The following is an 18,387-nucleotide window of genomic DNA, read 5'->3' as shown; positions in this document are numbered from 1 at the left end:
ATAGGTTTCAGATTCCTTTGAAGATAGAGTTCATTGATTCCACAAGATTTGTTGTCATGTGGCCCCAACGTTGACCATTATCGTATGCCATAGTCCATTTCTCCAATGAAATATTGTCGATCCATTGTACTGCATCGCTAATGACAGATAAAATTTCATCGCATATTAACTGAGAGCTAAGTTTCTGATGGTCTTACATTGGGTTCATGAGCATGCATGTGTGAACTGGACCCATGGATCCCATCTTCCCATAATCACTCCTTTCTGATACGAAGCTGACAGCCTGAAAAGGTAGTGCTCATTTCGACAACAAATCTTGTATCTCATTGCATTAGTTCAATCAACTCTGTAATCAGCTGATATATCCATATGACACTTTTTAATAGCTTTTACACAATCTTCTTTTGTGCAAATGTGTCTCCTTCTTTCAATGATCCTTGAATTTTCACATAAGGATTATAAAATATATCTAATGAAGGTTCATCGGCACCCAAATTCAAGCTTGTCATGTGTTGAGGTGGACAATATACATGACTAGCTGGTAATGGATCCTCTTCTTCTTCATCGTTCACCATTGAATCAACCAATAACTCGACTCCTTCTTCTTCCTCATCAACAACATTAACCTTAACTTGTTCATTGTCATCAGTTTCACAAAACACTTGTGACTGATCAATAAACTGAGACACTTGTTATTTATCCAAAGGAGGATTAATCCTTTGATTCTTGATGTTATGAAGAAGGAGGTAACCAAACTCTTGCAAGCAGGTGTCATTTATCCTATCTCTGACAGTAAATGGGTAAGCCCAGTGCAGGTTGTACCTAAGAAATCAGGACTCACAGTGGTAAAAAATGAAAAGAATGAACTTGTTCCCACTAGAGTTCAGAACAACTGGAGAGTTTGTATTGATTACAGGAGATTGAACCAGGCTACGAGAAAGGATCACTTTCCTTTACCGTTCATTGACCAAATGCTTGAACGGCTTGCTGGTAAATCACATTACTGTTTTCTTGATGATTTTTCAGGTTACTTTCAGATTCATATTGCACCGGAAGATCAAGAGAATACCACTTTTACTTGTCCCTTCAGTACTTTTTCTTACAGGAGGATGCCTTTTGGTCTTTGCAATGCTCTTGGCACTTTCCAGCGATGCATGATTAGCATTTTTTCTGATTTCATTGAAAATTGCATGGAAGTCTTTATGGATGATTTCACTGTCTATGGTTCCTCTTTTGATGCATGCTTGAGAAGTTTAAGCTTGATTTTAGAAAGATGCATCGAAACTGATCTCGTTTTAAATTATGAAAAATGCCACTTTATGGTTGATTAGGGAATTGTATTGGGTCACATAATTTCATAAAAAGGAATTTTTGTTGACCCTTCTAAAATAGATGTGATTTCTACATTGCCTTACCCTTCTTGCTCGCGAGATTCGTTCTTTTCTTGGTCATGCAGGTTTTTACAGGTGTTTCATCAAGGATTTCAGCAAGATAGCTCTTCCGCTGTCAAACTTGTTGAAGAATGATGTCACTTTCAACTTTTATGACAAATGCAAACAATCGTTTGACTTCTTGAAGAAAGGATTGACCTCCGCTCCCATAATCCAGCCACCGCACTGGACCCTCCCTTTTGAGATTATGTGTGATGCTTCTAATTATGCTGTTGGGGTTGTCCTTGCGCAAAGAGTTGACAAGGTTGTCCATGTTATTTATTATGCTTCTAGGACTTTAGATTCTGCACAGTCAAATTACACCACCACTGAAAAAGAACTTCTAGCTATTGTTTTTGCTCTTGATAAATTCAGATCATACTTGCTAGGTTCCAAGGTTGTTATTTTTACTGACCATGCAGCTTTGAAGTACTTGTTGAAGAAGCCGGAAGCAAAATCGAGATTGATTCGATGGATGTTATTGCTCCAAGAGTTTAGTGTAGAGATTAAAGACAAAAGTGGAGCTGAGAACTTAGTGGTTGATCACTTGAGCAAAATAGAGAGAGATGAAGATCATTTTCCTATTCAGGATGACTTTCCTGATGAGCAGCTTTTTCTTTTACATGGGATTACACCTTGGTTTGCTGACATTGTTAATTTTCTTGTTGATGGTGTTTTTCCTACAGGTGCATCTAGATCACAGATTCACAAACTCAAGAGTGATGCCAAATATTATGTTTGGGATGATCCATATCTTTGGAAGTTTGGTAGTGATCAGGTAATTAAGAGATGTGTCCCCGACTATGAGATTGAATCCATTTTGAAATTTTCTCATGCATCTCAAGTCGGCGGACACTTTGGTCCGCAAAGGACTGCAAGAAAAGTCCTTGATTCAAGTTTCTATTAGCCAACTGTTTTTAAGGATTCTTATGAGACTTACTGCACTTGTAAAGAGTGCCAGATAGCAGGTACAAACATCACTCGCAAGAGTGAAATGCCTCAGCAGCCTATGCTTTTCCGTGAGGTATTTGATGTATGGGGAATCGACTTCATGGGTCCCTTTCCTGTATCATTTGGTTTCCTTTACATTTTGCTTGTTGTTGATTATGTTTCAAAGTGGGTGGAAGCTATCCCCACTAGGACTAATGATTCTAGAGTTGTTGCGGATTATGTCAGGTCTAATATCTTTTACAGGTTTGGAGTACCACGAGCTATCATAAGTGACCAAGGCACTCATTTCTGTAACCGCACCATGGAAGCTTTGCTCCGGAAGTATGGAGTTGTGCATAGAGTCTCTATTGCATATCACCCACAAACTAATGGGCAAGCTGAGATCTCAAACAGGGAGATCAAACAGGTTTTAGAGAAAATGGTGCAGCCAAACAGGAAGGACTGGAGCCGTCGTCTAAAAGACGCACTTTAGGCCCAAAGAACAGCTTTCAAGACACCCATTGGGATGTCTCCTTATCGACTTGTTTTTGGTAAGGCGTGTCATCTTCCTGTTGAGATAGAACACCGTGCTTATTGTAACACCCTTCTAAAATACCCCAAATATTTAATTAAAATAGCAATATATACATCAGAGTAATTATGCAATTAAGGGTGTCACACAATCACTTCACACCATTCACCATAATAACTGTCATGCTCTTTTATTAATTCAAAACATAAAACATTTGCACAATACGCAGCGGATAGAAATCAAATCAATCTTGCAAAACATGTAACACATTACATGTAAACTGGTTCACAACCAACAATAAAACATTTAAAACATCCCATCCCGATGTTACATCTACCAGAGCATGACCCACTAAGGAACTACACTAGACTCCAAGCACTAGCTCCTACTCAATCACTGTTCGTTACCTGAAAAATAGTTGTAAGGGTGAGTTCCTCAATCGATATAATAAGCATTATAAAATATCATGCAATGTTAAGTAATTTAACACATTTCATCACCCTAATCATAACACACATTCAGTAACGGCACATCAACTCAAATATCATACTCAACACCAACATAAGGCACACGTATAATCTCAATTCACACTCAACACCAACACAAAACACACATATAATATTGGAATACATCCATTCATATTATACGCCATACATACACTATGCAATGAGACTCCATGCATGCGGTACCGACTATTCGTGAACATATAGTTCAACCTCACCGATCAAATCCAGATACGGCTACCAAGCCCACTAGTCCCACTCATTTGAGACCTAGTGACTCACTCACTAATTCCTCACCATGGGAATTAGCTACCACCCCAAGGGCTATGCTATGCACGCTAATCACCTAGCATGCAAACATCAACAACAATCCACAATGATTTACTCACTAATTCCTCACCATGGGAATTAGCTACCACCCTAAAGGCCACAATATGCATGCTAATTCACCTAGCAATGCAACATCATCAATAACAATCCACAATGGACATATGCTCACACTCTAAGCCATAAAACAGTCCATTCACCAACACATGCATAATATATACATTCACAACATTATACATATTTTCACACATCATCTGCATATTTAACACATAATCATATCATGTCATGCCAATTAATCAATCGCAGTATTAGCACACTCTACTAATATCTATACTGCTCAAAACAGCGGGAAATAATCCCTACTATATCACACATCGATATAGGCCAATCACCAATTATGTTCACAACATTAAAATATCAATTTTTCCAATTTCCAACAGTGTTAACCGGTTAACGCCCTGGGTTAACCGGTTAACGCACACAGAACACGCTTTCTGGCAAAACTCAACAGTGTTAACCGATTAACGCCATGGGTTAACCGGTTAACGCAGACAGAACAGCAATTTCTCAGAAATCACAACAGTGTTAACCGGTTAACGCCCTGGGTTAACCGGTTAACGCAAGCAAAACAGCAATACCTCAAAATTCCTAACAGTGTTAACCGGTTAACACCCTGGGTTAACCGGTTAACGCAAGACAGAAAGTTGTTTCTGCGCTAACACGAAGCAGAATGCAGAATTCTCCGCATTTTCCGCCGTTGGAGGACTTCCGGACCTCCGATTCCGATTCCGTAAAAAGCTATACGTTCGGGAAATCACAACTCACACAAATACAGATTCAATTACAGCTTTAACACAACTTATCCAACACAATTTCTCAGCATTCAACATCCCAATTAGGGTCAATTCAACGGTTTATCACTACCCATTGCATGTTAACCCATAATACCCATTAAACGACGATAAACCCCCCTTACCTGAATTAATCCGGCGAATCTTTAAGCTTCAAGCTTTTCTCTTCTCCAACCTTCTTCCTCTTGCTCTGTCTCTTTTCCCTTTTCCTCTTTTTGAGCCGCTTCTCTGTTTTCACGTGAAAACTCTTTTTACCAAAATGGAACTCTTTTTCCTTATTTCCAACTTATATATATTTTCCAATAATAATTATTCCAATAATAATAATAATAATCCAATAATTCCAATTATTTAATTAAATTAATAAATATAATATTAACTTAAATTAAATAATTAGCTTATTTTTATCGGGGTGTTACAACTCTCCCCCACTAAAAGAGTTTTCGTCCTCGAAAACATACCTCAAGCGAATAACTCTGGATAGGACTCCTTCATCTGACTCTCAAGTTCCCAAGTCACATTGCCACCTGCTGGTCCTCCCCAAGCTACCTTCACCAAGGCAATCTCTTTACCCCGCAACTGTTTCAACTCTCGATCCTCGATCCTCATAGGTGATGTTTCAACAGTCAGGTTATCTCTCACCTGTACATCATCCACTTGGACCACATGCGACGGATCAGGAATGTACCTCCTCAACTGAGACACATGGAAAACCTCATGCAAATTCGCAAGTGACGGCGGTAAAGCGATACGATAGGCTACCTCTCCTATCCTCTCCAAAATCTGATAGGGACCAATAAATCGAGGTGTCAACTTCTTCGACTTCAAAGCTCGACCAACCCCAGTTATCGGAGTAACACGAAGAAACACATGATCCCCCTCTTGAAACTCAAGTGCCTTCCTCCTCTTGTCGTGATAACTCTTCTGACGACTCTGAGCAATTCTCATCTTCTCCTGAATCATCTTAATCTTTTCCGTAGTCTGTTGAACAATCTCCGGTCCAACCACAGCACTCTCACCGGACTCATACCAACATAAAGGCGTCTGACATCTCCTACCATACAAAGCTTCAAACGGTGCCATACCAATGCTCGAATGAAAACTATTGTTGTAGGTAAACTCAATCAAAGGTAAGTAACAATCCCAAGCACCTCCCTTTTCCAAAACACAAGCTCTCAAAAGATCCTCCAGTGACTGAATCGTCCTCTCAGTCTGACCATCAGTCTGCGGATGATATGCAGAACTCAATCTCAGCTTAGTTCCCAAAGCCCTCTGCAAACCTTCCCAGAACTTCGATGTAAATCTAGGATCTCTGTCCGAAACAATACTCGACGGAATACCATGCAAACTTACAATCTTCTCAATATACAACTCGGCTAATCTCTCTAACGGATAATCCATTCTAATCGGAATGAAATGAGCCGATTTCGTCAGTCTATCGACAATCACCCAAATAGCTTCAAAATTCTTACTTGTCCTCGGTAAACCAGAAACAAAATCCATACTGATACTATCCCACTTCCACTCTGGAATAGCCAACGGTTGCATTAGCCCAGACGGCTTCTGATGCTCAATCTTTGACTTCTGACAAGTCAAACAAGAATAAACAAAACTCGCAATTTCTCTTTTCATTCCCGGCCACCAAAATAACTTTTTCAAATCATGATACATCTTCGTAGCCCCAGGATGAATACTCAGGCCACTACGATGTCCTTCCTCAAGAATACTCTTCTTAAGCTCGGTAACATCCGGAATACACACCCGATCACCAAATTTCAAAACACCATTCTCATCAACTCTGAATTCGCCACCTTGACCTTGATTCACTAAAGTCAACTTGTCCACCAAAAGCACATCGGATTTCTGACCCTCTCTGATCTCATCCAGAATACCACTCGTTAACTTCAACATTCCCAATTTAACACTATTGTGAGTACTCTCACACACCAAACTCAAGTCTCTAAACTACTCAATTAAATCCAATTCTTTAACCATTAACATAGACATATGCAATGATTTCCGACTCAATGCATAAGCCACTACGTTTGCTTTACCCGGATGGTAATTCAAACCAAAGTCATAATCCTTCAGAAACTCTAACCATCTCCTCTGTCTCATATTCAACTCTTTCTGATCAAACAAATACTTTAAACTTTTATGGTCACTGAAAACCTCAAATCTTGACCCGTACAAGTAATGCCTCCATAACTTCAGAACAAATACCACAGCTGCCAACTCTAAATCGTGTGTCGGATAGTTCCTCTCATGAACCCTCAGCTGTCTCGAAGCATAAGCTATAACCTGCTTATTCTGCATTAACACACCACCCAAGCCCAACAATGACGCATCGCAGAAAACCTCAAATGGTTCCGACGGACTTGGTAATATCAGAATAGGAGCAGTAGTTAACCTTCTCTTTAACTCTTGGAAACCTTCTTCACATTTTGAGTCCCAAACAAACGCTTGCCCCTTTCTAGTCAACATCGTCAACGGTAACGCCAACTTAGAAAATCCCTCAATGAACTTCCTATAATAGCCAGCCAAACCAAGAAAACTCCTTATCTCCGAAACTGACTTCGGAGCTTCCCACTTAGATACCGCTTCTATCTTAGAAGGATCAACAGCAACACCATCTCTTGAAATCACATGACCAAGAAAACTAACCTCTTCTAACCAAAATTCACACTTAGACAGTTTAGCAAATAACTTCTTTTCTCGTAGAACTCCTAAAACCACTCTCAAATGCTCAGCATGCTCTTCTTCAGATTTCGAATACACCAAAATATCGTCAATAAACACCACAACAAACTGATCTAGGTACGGATGGAAAATCCTATTCATATACTCCATAAACACTCCAGGCGCATTAGTCACACCAAAAGGCATTACAGAATACTCATAATGTCCATACCTCGTTCTGAAAGCAGTCTTCTGAATATCCTCAGTTTTCACACGTATTTGATGATATCCCGACCTCAAATCTATTTTGCTGAACACACTCCCACCAACTAACTGATCCATCAAATCATCAATCCTTGGCAAAGGATACCGATTCTTGATCGTCACTTTATTCAGTTGCCTGTAGTCCACACACAACCTCATAGTACCTTCTTTCTTCTTAACCAATAACACTGGTGCACCCCACGGTGACACACTCGGACGAATAAATTTCTTATCCAACAGATCTTCCAACTGACTCTTCAATTCAGTTAACTCAACAGCAGACATACGGTACGGAGCCATCGACACCGGCCTAGTACCAGGTACCACATCAATCGAGAACTCAACTTCACGCTCTGGCGGTAATTCATTCACTTCTTCCGGAAACACATCAGGAAAATCACACACCACAGCTAGATCGCAAATCACCAGTTTATCTTTAGCCTCCAAAGTCGCTAACAGCATAAACAACTCTGCTCCATCTACTACTGCCTCATTCACCTGCCTTGCTGATAGAAACAAACTCTTTTCTTCCTCAATCTCAGGAAAAATCACAGTCTTATCAAAGCAGTTGATATAGACTCGGTTAGACACCAACCAGTTCATACCCAGAATAACATCAATCTGCACTAGTGGAAGACACACTAGGTCCATCCCAAAGTCTCTACCAAAAATACTCAAAGGACAGTTCAAACAAACTGAAGTAGTAGTCACTGAACCCTTCGCAGGAGTATCAATCACCATACTTCCATGCATCTCAGATATCTCTAACTTAAGTTTCACAGCACAATCCAAAGATATAAAGGAATGAGTCGCACCTGTGTCGATAATAGCTACAAGAGGAAAGCCATTAATATAACACGTACCTCGGATCAAACGATCATCTGCAAAAGTCTCAGAACCCGATAAAGCAAAGACCTTGCCTCCCGACTGGTTCTCTCTCTTCGGCTTAGGACACTGTGGACTGATATGACCCACCTCTCCACAGTTGAAACAAGTCACAGTCTTCAACCGGCACTCTGCAGCCAAGTGCCCACCTTTTCCACACTTAAAACACTTCTTCTCATTACTGGTACACTCATGGATACGATGTCCAGCCTGTCCACATCTGAAACACTTAGCAGAGGCACTGGAGTCTCCCCCACTAGGCCTCTTCATCCCACTCTGTCTCTGGAAACCTTTGTCAGCTGCATACGGTTTCCCACGATCATTCTGATTCTTGCCTTTTCTATCAACCCTCTGCTGATAGCTCTCCGCTCTGGCCTTGGTATCCTGTTCAAAAATCCTGCAACAGTCAACCAAGTCAGAAAACACTCTAATCCGCTGATACCCAATAGCCTGCTTGATCTCGGGACGTAACCCGTTCTCAAACTTCACACATTTTGAAAATTCTCCAGTAGCCTCATCATAGGGAGTGTAATACTTCGACAGCTCTGTGAACTTAGCAGCATACTCAGTAACAGACCGGTTGCCCTGCTTCAATTCCAAGAACTCTATCTCTTTCTTTCCTCTGACATCCTCTAGAAAATACTTCCTCAGGAATCTCTCTCTGAACACAGCCCAAGTGATCTCAGCATTCCCAGCAGATTCCAACTCAGTGCGGGTAGCAACCCACCAATCATCTGCTTCTTCTGACAGCATATGCGTACCGAACCTGACCTTCTGGTTATCGGCACACTCAGTCACTCGGAAGATCCTCTCGATCTCCTTCAACCACTTCTGAGCACCATCTGGATCGTATGCTCCCTTGAACATTGGAGGATTGTTCTTCTGGAACTCACTCAGTTGACGAGCAGCTCCCATTCCCACAACATTCGGATTCCCTCCAAGTACTCCAGCTAGCATACCCAGAGCTATTGTTTTTGCTCTTGATAAATTCAGATCATACTTGCTAGGTTCCAAGGTTGTTATTTTTACTGACCATGCAGCTTTGAAGTACTTGTTGAAGAAGCCGGAAGCAAAATCGAGATTGATTCGATGGATGTTATTGCTCCAAGAGTTTAGTGTAGAGATTAAAGACAAAAGTGGAGCTGAGAACTTAGTGGTTGATCACTTGAGCAAAATAGAGAGAGATGAAGATCATTTTCCTATTCAGGATGACTTTCCTGATGAGCAGCTTTTTCTTTTACATGGGATTACACCTTGGTTTGCTGACATTGTTAATTTTCTTGTTGATGGTGTTTTTCCTACAGGTGCATCTAGATCACAGATTCACAAACTCAAGAGTGATGCCAAATATTATGTTTGGGATGATCCATATCTTTGGAAGTTTGGTAGTGATCAGGTAATTAAGAGATGTGTCCCCGACTATGAGATTGAATCCATTTTGAAATTTTCTCATGCATCTCAAGTCGGCGGACACTTTGGTCCGCAAAGGACTGCAAGAAAAGTCCTTGATTCAAGTTTCTATTAGCCAACTGTTTTTAAGGATTCTTATGAGACTTACTGCACTTGTAAAGAGTGCCAGATAGCAGGTACAAACATCACTCGCAAGAGTGAAATGCCTCAGCAGCCTATGCTTTTCCGTGAGGTATTTGATGTATGGGGAATCGACTTCATGGGTCCCTTTCCTGTATCATTTGGTTTCCTTTACATTTTGCTTGTTGTTGATTATGTTTCAAAGTGGGTGGAAGCTATCCCCACTAGGACTAATGATTCTAGAGTTGTTGCGGATTATGTCAGGTCTAATATCTTTTACAGGTTTGGAGTACCACGAGCTATCATAAGTGACCAAGGCACTCATTTCTGTAACCGCACCATGGAAGCTTTGCTCCGGAAGTATGGAGTTGTGCATAGAGTCTCTATTGCATATCACCCACAAACTAATGGGCAAGCTGAGATCTCAAACAGGGAGATCAAACAGGTTTTAGAGAAAATGGTGCAGCCAAACAGGAAGGACTGGAGCCGTCGTCTAAAAGACGCACTTTAGGCCCAAAGAACAGCTTTCAAGACACCCATTGGGATGTCTCCTTATCGACTTGTTTTTGGTAAGGCGTGTCATCTTCCTGTTGAGATAGAACACCGTGCTTATTGTAACACCCTTCTAAAATACCCCAAATATTTAATTAAAATAGCAATATATACATCAGAGTAATTATGCAATTAAGGGTGTCACACAATCACTTCACACCATTCACCATAATAACTGTCATGCTCTTTTATTAATTCAAAACATAAAACATTTGCACAATACGCAGCGGATAGAAATCAAATCAATCTTGCAAAACATGTAACACATTACATGTAAACTGGTTCACAACCAACAATAAAACATTTAAAACATCCCATCCCGATGTTACATCTACCAGAGCATGACCCACTAAGGAACTACACTAGACTCCAAGCACTAGCTCCTACTCAATCACTGTTCGTTACCTGAAAAATAGTTGTAAGGGTGAGTTCCTCAATCGATATAATAAGCATTATAAAATATCATGCAATGTTAAGTAATTTAACACATTTCATCACCCTAATCATAACACACATTCAGTAACGGCACATCAACTCAAATATCATACTCAACACCAACATAAGGCACACGTATAATCTCAATTCACACTCAACACCAACACAAAACACACATATAATATTGGAATACATCCATTCATATTATACGCCATACATACACTATGCAATGAGACTCCATGCATGCGGTACCGACTATTCGTGAACATATAGTTCAACCTCACCGATCAAATCCAGATACGGCTACCAAGCCCACTAGTCCCACTCATTTGAGACCTAGTGACTCACTCACTAATTCCTCACCATGGGAATTAGCTACCACCCCAAGGGCTATGCTATGCACGCTAATCACCTAGCATGCAAACATCAACAACAATCCACAATGATTTACTCACTAATTCCTCACCATGGGAATTAGCTACCACCCTAAAGGCCACAATATGCATGCTAATTCACCTAGCAATGCAACATCATCAATAACAATCCACAATGGACATATGCTCACACTCTAAGCCATAAAACAGTCCATTCACCAACACATGCATAATATATACATTCACAATATTATACATATTTTCACACATCATCTGCATATTTAACACATAATCATATCATGTCATGCCAATTAATCAATCGCAGTATTAGCACACTCTACTAATATCTATACTGCTCAAAACAGCGGGAAATAATCCCTACTATATCACACATCGATATAGGCCAATCACCAATTATGTTCACAACATTAAAATATCAATTTTTCCAATTTCCAACAGTGTTAACCGGTTAACGCCCTGGGTTAACCGGTTAACGCACACAGAACACGCTTTCTGGCAAAACTCAACAGTGTTAACCGATTAACGCCATGGGTTAACCGGTTAACGCAGACAGAACAGCAATTTCTCAGAAATCACAACAGTGTTAACCGGTTAACGCCCTGGGTTAACCGGTTAACGCAAGCAAAACAGCAATACCTCAAAATTCCTAACAGTGTTAACCGGTTAACGCCCTGGGTTAACCGGTTAACGCAAGCAAAACAGCAATACCTCACAATTCCTAACAGTGTTAACCGGTTAACACCCTGAGTTAACCGGTTAACGCAAGACAGAAAGCTGTTCCTGCGCTAACACGAAGCAGAATGCAGAATTCTCCGCATTTTCCGCCGTTGGAGGACTTCCGGACCTCCGATTCCGATTCCGTAAAAAGCTATACGTTCGGGAAATCACAACTCACACAAATACATATTCAATTACAGCTTTAACACAACTTATCCAACACAATTTCTCAGCATTCAACATCCCAATTAGGGTCAATTCAACGGTTTATCACTACCCATTGCATGTTAACCCATAATACCCATTAAACGACGATAAACCCCCCTTACCTGAATTAATCCGGCGAATCTTTAAGCTTCAAGCTTTTCTCTTCTCCAACCTTCTTCCTCTTGCTCTGTCTCTTTGCCCTTTTCCTCTTTTTGAGTCGCTTCTCTGTTTTCACGTGAAAACTCTTTTTACCAAAATGGAACTCTTTTTCCTTATTTCCAACTTATATATATTTTCCAATAATAATTATTCCAATAATAATAATAATAATCCAATAATTCCAATTATTTAATTAAATTAATAAATATAATATTAACTTAAATTAAATAATTAGCTTATTTTTATCGGGGTGTTACACTTATTGGGCGGTGAAAAGTTGTAATTTGGAGATGCAACAAGCAGGTATTGAAAGAAAACTCCAATTACAACAGCTGGAAGAGCTTAGACTAGAGGCTTATGAAAGCTCTAAGATTTATAAAGAGAAAACTAAGCACTTCCATGATAAAATGATTTCTAGGAAGGAATTTTCTGTGGGCCAACAGGTTTTACTATTTAACTCATGCCTTAAGTTTATGGTTGGGAAACTTCGATTCAAATGGATTGGCCCTTTTGTTATTACTAATGTTGTCCCTTATGGTGCAGTAGAAATAAAAAGTGCAGGTACTAACAAGACTTTTAAAGTCAATGGGTAGCGCTTGAATCTATTCCATGAAAGTTCAATGACTGAAGATGTCAGCATAAAGGAGCTTTCTTTGGAAGCACCTAACTGCCCTGCAACTTGATCAGGGAGTCTTTCTTTCCTTCTCTCTACTTTATTAGTAATGTCTTTTCATTGAGGGCAATGCTTATTTTAAGTGTGGCGGAGGGAAATCATTTGTTCGTTTGTTTTCCTTGTTTTTGTTAGTGTTATGTTTGTTTTCAGTCATAAAAAAATAAAAAAATGCATCTTCTTGAAAGTTTTAGGCTATAGACTGACTAATTTGAGATTAGTTTGCAGAGACTTGGGAAAAATTCGCAAGATCGGTATCGTCTTAACACCGTAAGTCTCATGCATATGGAAATTGATTCGAATTCTTATTATGTTTTAGCCTTAAATTCTCATTCTCTGGCAGCTCTTGAGTAGTTTATTTCAGCAGTCAGCACCATCTTATACACACTCTACGCAGGGAAGCCGATGAATATAAGTGAGTGTTCTGAAAAACGAAAAAAAAAAAAAAAGAAAAGGGAATGCACCTTCTAAGTTTGGTGACCCTCACCCGGTCACTTAACCCAACGGATGTAGAACCTTCAAAAAAATTGAAAATAAGACTCGTTTTCAGTTGGTTCAGCGGTTTCTGGTGCTGAACTTGGTAGGGCGGATTACGGTCTGATCCCCCGCAACTACAACTGAGTAAGCAAAGGGTTATGCCACGTAAGTACTAGAATCCCGTGCAAAAAGGATCAGAGTCTATAACCGGTCACCTTGCTATGGGTGTGTGTGTCGCATCTCGAAAAATACGATTCCTCGCGATGGTCGCGGAAAATATTTTGTTCGAACAGAGTCGCCACCGAACTTTATTTATTCCAATGAAGGAATAGGAAAATATCGATAAAACCTTTAAGAAATAGAATAATGGTTGTCGCAACCATATTCGGGTTCGAGAGTGGATTACGTAAGGGGAAGGTATTAGCACCTCTTACGTCCGTTGTACTCAACGGGAACCTTTTAGTTCTAATGTGTGTTTCGAGTGTTAATTTATGTTTGTTTGTTATCTTTAGGTTATAAAATTATTTTAAAAAAAAGAAACGGATGAGAACCTCAGAAAGGAGAAAAGGGAGGTTTTTCATTAGTGTGCTCGCGAAGATATAGCAATCTCCTGCCTACGTATCCTTATGGTATAATAAGGAAATCAAAGCATTCGTAGTTCGGGGAACTACGGTTGGTTGGTGTTTTTTAATGAACAACTGTTTGGATCGCATCCTAAAGGCTAAACATTGGCCTGTCTACTCTCGGTGGAGGCTTAAGCATTGGTTTGTTGTGCGCATTAGAAAGGATTAACAATGTTCTTTTTGAAAAGAGTTTTGATCACACGGAGGTGACAAGTTGGATTAATATGTTTGATTGGTTTCGATCGCACGGGGCGAGGGCAGATAAATGTGATGTGTTGAGATATTTTTGTTGGATGAGGATTACTCGGATAGTCAAGTAAGACAACTCGTATCCTGATAATTGGGAAAGGGAATAGAAAACTCTATACCACTTTCTTTTTCCTCCTTAATTATAAAATGTTTTGATAATAGTTAATGTGTTGTTGAATGGATGACGAATACTCGGATAGCCGAGTGAGACAACTCGTATCCTAATAATCGGGAAAGGGAATAGAAGACAATTACTTGAATGACTGGGTAAGACAACTCATATCCAAGCATTTGAGAAGAGGAATTGAAAACTCAAGACCATCTTCCTTTTCGTACAGTTTATTATGAAATGATTTGACTTACGGTATAAGTTGGTGGAAAAATGACAATTGTTCGACTGACCGAGTAAGAGAAATCGTATTCAAACAATTGGGAGAGAAGTTGAAGACTCAAAGTCATCTCCTTTTTCATTTCGTTATTATGAAATAGTTTGATTTAAACGAGTTAGGAAAGTCTTTAAGAGAGATGACAATTATTTGACTAACCGAGTAAGAGAACTCGTATTCAAACAGTTGAGGAGAGAAGTTGAAAACTCAAAGTCATCTCCCTTTTCATTTCTTATTACAAAAATGATTCGGTTTGATTGTGCTTAAATGGATAGAAGTGACGACTATTTGACTAACCGAGTAAGAGAACTCGTATTCAAATAATCGAGGAGAGGAATTGAAAACTCAAAACCATCCCCCTTTTCATTTCCAAATGAAAGGGTACTCAATTGTGATTGTGTATTTTAATTTGATTTGAATAAAAATAATCGACATTAGATCGAGATTTGAATTTGTATTTGCGGATAAATTGGATTTTTATTTAGTGAATCAATCATCTACTCGATTAATTAAAATCGAATAGGTCTCATTGTAAGAAAGCCCAAGAGTAAGCCATGTGAGGTTGATGGCGATGCTTAAAAACAATCGACTTACAAAGGTGTTTGTAAATGGGATCAACTTTGAATCGAGAATTGTGCGATTTATTTGTGGTTTTGGATTGATGATGAAATTGAATGAAATCGAGTGTATATTATGAAATGATAATGGAAGAAATCAATCAATATTTAATTATTAATTTATTAAAATTCGATTAAATTGATTAATTAAGATAATTAAAATTAATTACCAAAATTATTTAATTAGATCAAATAATCAGGTTAATTAAAATTAATTAATCCAAATTAACTAACTAAACAAAATTTATTTAATTAAATAATTTGATTAGAGTGGAAATGGAATAAGTAACCGATGGAATTGTGAAATGATTTATCGTGATTTGTAACATACCACTCATGTGAAACCAATCAATTTATACACATGAAAAATCAAGCACAAATAATACTTCGTATAGATCTCTAAAAAGAGGGTGGATAAATTATCTAAATTATATTAAAAATATATTAATTAATTAAGTTGATTATTAGACAAATTATGATAATAAAGTTTTTTTTATAAAAAAACTCATGTTTAAATCAAGTAAATTCAGCAACTTAAACGTATGCTAACCAAAATAAAATAAGGAGATATATCAAAACAAATGGGCCCAGAAGGCCACCAAAGCCTGCTAAGGCGAATAATAGAAAAGGCAAAAAGGTGGACTGAAACTCAGGAGGGACGCATCAACTTTACACTAACGTATCTGAAGAGAGAAAAACAATTTGCGGTATGCTGGCTTATAAATAATGTCGACTCTGCAAACCAAACCTAGTTTTCAAAATGCAATGGAAAAAATAGCAGCTCACCAAAGGTTACTACAATATCACCGAAAAAAAAGAAAAAAAGCTAAACAAACCAATTTCAAGATGTAACAGAGTAATGTAGCAGCAAACCATTCATCAAAAATAGAACTCGCAGAATGAAAATGACATAAAAACTTTGACATTACATAAATATGCTGAAAGAAAAATCAACAGAGTGAAATCCACCTATTGAACCCGGCTATACCGGCAACAAAAATAAAAGCAAAATAGCAGCTCCGCACCATCAATACGACTTGGTAACGCAGAAAAGTTTTTAGAAAATAGCAACTTTCGAAGTTAGAAGATACCAACACAGTTAAGAAAAGTTCACCTTTCGAAGTTTTAAGAAAAGTTTTAAGAAAAGTTTTAAGAAAACAGCAACCTGTTACGTGAACGCTCGCAAGGTTCACAAGACACCAACACAATTCATCACTAAATCACACCTAATCTAACAATTAAAAACGCAATCACAAAAATTAATCTTTCAAAGTGTTACCAACGTTGTCAAATGATGTCAATGCTGTTGCGATATTGGGCATGCCGAAACTTCAATTGAATCCAACACGCGCCGCCTCCTTGATGTAGAGAATTAAGTCATGTGCTATTATGGTTTCCGCTTTTTACGAACATCTAAAAGGCCAAATCCTTGCTTACGCTCCGCTTTTTTTAACCTGCACTAGAGTTCACATAACAGTAATAGATATTTCTCCTTCTCATGAGCAGTGATACGAGTTGAAGCTTATGACCGGTCCACAACTGGTATATGCAAATGAAGGTGAGCGAACTAGTAGCAATATAGATTGAATAGATTGAAGGTGGTTTCAAGGGTATGTAATGGTGAAACTGTGATGGTGGAAGGGTGAAGTTGAAATCGAAATGGAAAAGTAGATCGGAGATGCGAGTCGCGTGTGTGGTGGTACGGCGGTCGGATTTTCCTTGTTGGCGAAGGAGATTCGGAGAAGGAGGGTTTGTGAGGGTGAAGCGGAAGAAGGGCGTTGCGATGGTGGTGTTCGTCGGCTTTAGGTCACGGCGGTTGGAGAAGGATTTTTGCCGGCGACGTGTGTTGTGTGGTTGTTTGAGTCCGCCGACGTGTGGGTTTTTGCGGTGGAGATGAATGATGAAGATGGGTTGCGGACGGAGAACGGTTACGTGGAGGTGTTGGCAATGATGGAAGTGGAAAGGGGAGCAGCGGCGGTTGTCGTTTTGTGTGGGTGGCGAAGAAGGAAGGAAGGTGGGGGAGGAAAAGCTGTACAGCTTTTCTCTTTTCCTTTTTTCTTTTCTTTTTTCTATGGAGAGAGTGAGTGGTGTATGTGAATTTTAGCAGAGAGACGTTGGTGATGACTCCTGTCACCGTGCCTTTTTTTTTTATTATTTTTATATCCGTTGGAGGCAATGTATTAGAGAGAGAGTTTTTTTATTTTATTTTATTTATTTTCAGTTTTTTCTTAAATAATAGTATTCATTAAATCCTAATTTTTGATTGGATAAATGAGACAAATGTGGATTGCTAATAATAGCCACCGATTAATTCGAATTGATGGCATGGATCGAATCAAAGAAACACACCAAGAAGCACACACTATTTAAATAAATTAAAATGCCTATAATGTTGTTTTTAGATAACTTAATCATTTTAAAACAATTTTAATCAATTAAATCAAATAAAATTCACAACTTTTGAATAATCATGATAAAATTAAAATAATAACATGGAAAATTTTATTTATTCAATCCGACTATTTTGACAAAATAACGAAATTAAAACGACTAAAAATGAATAAAAGTTGGGCAAAAATTTACTCAAAAAATTAAATCGGATGTATGAAAATGATCAGTGCAAAATATACTTATTGAAAAAATACAGCGTTTCTTCAAATGCTGAAATAAATTTTCACCGGTTAAAAGGCTTAGGCGGGTCAAAATGCAACCGAAACAGTCGCTGAAAAATATAACGAGCACACCAGGTTAAACTACGTGAACCGTAGATTAATAATACTAGTGTCTGTAATTTTAATTTTGAAACATTTTACCCGCTGATTTTGTCCGTACTTGAGGAAATGATTCAACCGATTTGTCTGTATTTTCAATAAATTTATTCTGACTGATATTTTAGTTATTATTCATGATGGAATGCATGTCATACTGTGCATATGATGCAAATTAAAAATGAAATCGATTTTACAAAA

At 38.6% G+C, this 18,387-nt stretch overlaps 1 long non-coding RNA gene across 2 annotated transcripts; it reads right to left on the bottom strand.

The window, feature by feature from the left end:
* Window positions 1–3,092: 3,092 nt before the first annotated feature.
* Window positions 3,093–17,560, bottom strand: LOC127108511 (uncharacterized). Of its 2 annotated transcripts, none has more exons than XR_007796054.1 (3): window positions 16,702–17,560; window positions 12,360–12,462; window positions 3,093–3,299 (listed from the first exon to the last, which is right to left on the bottom strand). It is a non-coding gene; the product is annotated as an uncharacterized LOC127108511 (long non-coding RNA). The 2 variants fall into 2 exon arrangements; XR_007796053.1 differs by lacking the exon at window positions 3,093–3,299 and adding an exon at window positions 10,685–10,888.
* Window positions 17,561–18,387: the final 827 nt, after the last annotated feature.

The sequence above is a fragment of the Lathyrus oleraceus genome, chromosome 7 (assembly GCF_024323335.1).
Source record: "Lathyrus oleraceus cultivar Zhongwan6 chromosome 7, CAAS_Psat_ZW6_1.0, whole genome shotgun sequence".
In the NCBI taxonomy this organism is placed as follows: Eukaryota; Viridiplantae; Streptophyta; class Magnoliopsida; order Fabales; family Fabaceae; genus Lathyrus; species Lathyrus oleraceus.
Note: the sequence above shows the minus strand (reverse complement) of the source record. Positions and strands in the feature narration are given on the sequence as shown.